The sequence below is a fragment of the Marmota marmota genome, unplaced genomic scaffold (genome assembly GCF_001458135.2).
Source record: "Marmota marmota marmota unplaced genomic scaffold, marMar, whole genome shotgun sequence".
Lineage (NCBI taxonomy): Eukaryota > Metazoa > Chordata > Mammalia > Rodentia > Sciuridae > Marmota > Marmota marmota.
The window spans coordinates 3,704,549-3,708,798 of record NW_025999962.1 but is presented as its reverse complement, the minus strand read 5'-3'; positions in this window follow the sequence as shown (position 1 = coordinate 3,708,798).

Below are 4,250 nucleotides of genomic sequence, written 5' to 3'. Positions count from 1 at the left end.
AAGTGAGGGCGGTGGAGAGGTAAAGGCCTAGGGGGGCGCCAGGAGGCCGGGCGGTCCGTTTGCTGTCCAGTACGGACGCAGCTTCCAATCCCGCACCCCACCAGCCCCCTTCCTGTGCAGACAGACAGGAGCTGCCCACAACCCTACTGTCAGGGACGCCCCCGGGGGCCCTTCAGAAGGGAGAGGCACCAAGGGACCCCTCTTTATTGTGCAGAGGACGGTGAGTTGCGGAAGGGGGAGGGGAGGGCAGGGAATCCCGTGCCAAGGGGGCGTTCTGCACACCCAGCCCGCCCCCTGCCCCGGGATGACCTTGCCCCCCCTCCACTCTCCTCTGGCCTCTTCCCCACCAGAGGATGAGGAGGTGCTACCTGCCCCCCGGGGCCACCATGAAGATTAAACAGGAGCAACTGCCCAGCGCTTGGCTCAGGTCAAAGGCAAGACAGTCCCTGCAGATCCCCTGCCATGTTCTTGGGGCAGAGCAGCGGGTGCTACGGCCACTGTGTCACACTGCCCCAGAGCCAGGCTGGAGAGCAGGGCCTGGGAGGGAGCAGGGCAGAGGCTGCAGGCAGGTGGACCGGCAGAACCCGGCCTGGAGATGAGAAAGGATTCCGGTGCTAGCACGGCTGAGCCTGAGTCCGGCCCCCACAGCTGGGCTCCCCGAGCCCCTCCCCACTGCCTCCTACACCCCCAGAGCCCCACCCCAGGCCAGGCAGCCTTGGTCTCTGGTCTGGTCTGCCTCTTAAGCCATGCTCTCCCCGCCTTGGACACCCTCAGGGTCCAGCTCCCTGCATGCTGGGCCCTGGCAGGCTGGTGTGCCCCAGCCTGGGCTTCCCCTCCCCTTGCCCGTGAAGTCCGCTCCAGGCACACGGGCACCGGCTCTGCTGGACTTCTGCACGGGCCCTTCCCTCGGCTGGACCAGGCTTCTCCTTCCCACCTGCCCAGCGGGGAGAGAAGACCGGCTGAGATTCACTGAGGGGCGCTGGGACGCAGCCAGGAGGCGCTTCAGGACGTGATGGACCAACCAGCTTGGCCATCCAGAGGGGACCGTTACAGCATTCAAAATCACTTCACGAAGTCACAGAGAGCTTCCAACACAGTGACTGAGTGACGGAAGCCAATCTGCAAAGGCCACGGACTGCGATTCCAACCACGGGACCCTGGGAAGGCCAAGCCCCAGGCAGGAAAGAGCTCCAGCCTGCAGGGCCAGGAGAGGAGGAGGTTGCTCGGGGCAGCAGCACTGTCCTACCTGACCGTAGCTGGATGAGGGAGGGACCCCTAAAGCAAACTAGGGACTTGGGGTGTGTCGGGCGGCCCCTCTGGCGCTGGTGGTGGGGGCGCTGGGGGGGCTGGGAGCGCCCGGGGACTCTGTGCTTCTGCTCAGCACCTCTGGGACTGGACCACTCCAAACCAAAGCTGTCACTTTTTAAAGGTAGATCACAAAGTGCAAAAGGGAGACGGGAGGGGTCAGGAGCTTGTCAGGGCCCCACCCCTCCTGAGGGACCCGGCCATGGCCAGGTGAGCCCGGGAGCAAACAGAGCCCGGCCAGCAGGCGCCCCCTGGACAGCCTTGAGGTGTCCGGGAAGGAGGCGGCCACGGTGAGGGCAAGGCCGGGTCTGGGTGGTTTCAGCAATTTCAATGCAGAGACCAGGGCAGGGACGTCCATGGCACAGCAGAACCACACTCAAAAGGAAGGGGCGTCCAACTGCCCTGGCGTGAGTCGGCCATGGCTACCGTGAATAAGATCCCTGGCGAGAGCGACAGAGAGGAAGGCCCCTCTGGCTCTGGTTCCGAGTTGCAGTCCTTGGCTGACTGGCTCAGGCAGGGACACCATGGGGGACGTGCGCGGCAGGAGAGGGCTGTCCACTCAGGGCAGCTAGGCAGCAGAAGGAGGCAGCGGCTGGAAGGTGGTGAGTCGGCCCAGGGCACATCCCCCACCCTCTCCTCCAGCTGGGTCCCCCTCCGGCAGTCCATCCAGCTGTCAGTGGGTCTATTCATCAAGTGGATTAATCCACTGGAGAGGTCAGACCCAGCCTCGGCCTGAAAGCTCGCTCCTGAGCCTTGATGCACTGGGGACCAAGCTTGCAACACCTGAGCCTCCAGGACATGCCAGATCCGGGCCGTGACAAGAAGCCAACGGTCACCTCCTATGTGAGCAGCGCACCCAGTGAGGACTGGCCATCTCCCTGCTCAGGGAAGTGGGTGGCCAGGAAGCCCCTGAAACAATAAGGTTCCTTGCCTTTTATTTCCCAGGGCAGGAACGTTCTGGAAGGTCGAGTCATATAATGTGTCATCTTAGGTATCAGCCCAGGGCCCGTGGGCTGGGGGCATCTGTTCTCAGGCCTCAGGTGCCAGGGCACAGGGACCAACAGAGTAAGCCCTGAGGCTGCCGAGGGCAGAGTGGAGGTGGGGACTGAGCAGGTGAGGCCGTTTGCTGTCGCCTGCGTCCCTCCTGGGGCCTGCCCAGCTCTCCTGGGGAGTCCCTCCTCGGGCCTGCCCAGCTCTCCTGGGGAGGAGAAATATGTGGGAATCACGTATCTAACAAAAAGTCAAATCCAGAATATAGTTGTTTAAAAACTACCCCAAAAATGACAATAAAACAACTAAATATATATATATATATATATATATATATATATATATATGAGAAAATGAGAAATGAGAAATGAGAAAATAACCAAAGCAATGAGAAAATAACCAAAGGATTTGCAGTGACCACTTCCCCAGACAAGATGTGCCACGGCAACTAGCCCATGGAAAGGTGCTCAACCTGGATCATTAGGAAAATGCAAAGAAGAGCCCAGTGACTGCTGCTTCGTGATCACTAGGAGGTTATACTAAAAACTAGCTGGCAAAGCAGGGACACACGCCTGTCATCTCCGCAGCTCAGGAGGCTGAGGCAGGAGGATCAAGAGTTGAGGCCAGTCTTACCAACTTATTGAGGCCCTAAGCCACTTAGTGAGACCCCATCTCAAATTTTAAAAGAAATAAATTTTGTTTTAAAGGGCTGGGATGCAGCTCAACAGTTAAGCCTAGGTTTAATCCCTGGCACCAGAAAATAATAATAGAAATACATTTTAGATTTTTTTTAAATTAAAAATCGTTTAAATAACTAACGAGCGTTGGTGAGCGTGTGCGCTGGGGTGGGACTGGAAAGCGGTGCAGTGGTTCTGAGAGCCGCCGGCAGGTCTCCGGAGTCGGCTGCGGGTTGACCACAGCCACGCCACTCCACCCACCCATGCACCCATGTATTTACCAGAGTGGTAGACACACGTCCAGAAGTCGTGCCTGAGTGTTCCTAGCAGCCAGGATGAAGGTTCACTCGCCACAGAGGGAACCATCTGTCCCTGAACAGAGAAGCACGAGCAGAGCCTCCTGCGACCAGCAAACTGACCACGGACAGGAGGGACCGGCTGACTCAGCAGGACCAACCCTGGAAACTTGAGGCGGGTGAAGAAGGTGACACAAAGGTCGCAGGTGGCATGTTTCCAAGGCCTGGATCTGGCAATGCCCAGATGCGGGAAGCAGGTTGGTGTGCCCAGGTGCCGTGGAGGGACAGGGGCGCGGCTGCCGGCAGACACGGGCTGCATGGGGGCTGTATGGGGGCTGTATGGGGGGCGACTAGCTCGCGTTAGCACTTGTGCAGCCTCGCGAACACCCTGAGCACTCCGCACGCTGTGGGAGGGCCAGTGTCGTGGTGCGGGATTTGACGCTTGTTACAGGCTGCAGGTTCCTTAGCTGTGTTTGAGACCTGCCCCAGCGGCTCTGGGGTCTCTCACCTTGTCCCCACTCTGAACCTCTGACCACATCCTCCAGCACCCCAGGAAGCACAGGAGGTCACATTCCACCCACACTGGGTACCCCCGTTACAGCACATCTCCCCTGGCATGAGGGCCCATGCTCTCCATCTACCTCTGTTCTCCCAGCCTGTCATGAGCCCTACCAAGTCAGGGACCAGACAGGCAGCCCCTGGGTCCACGGCCAGGAGGGCCCTCAAAGCAGACATCAGACAAACAGCAGGAGTGGACAGTTGGACAGAGGATAATGCATGGGTGGATGATGGATGGGTGGGTGGATGGGCAGATGGATGGGTGGGTGGATGATGGGTGGGTGGATGGATGGATGGATGGATGGACAATGGATGAATGGGTGGGTGGATGGATGGATGGACTGGTGGATGGATGGATGGATGGATGGGTGGATGGGTGGGTGGATGGGTGGATGGATGGGTGGATGGATGGATGGATGGATGG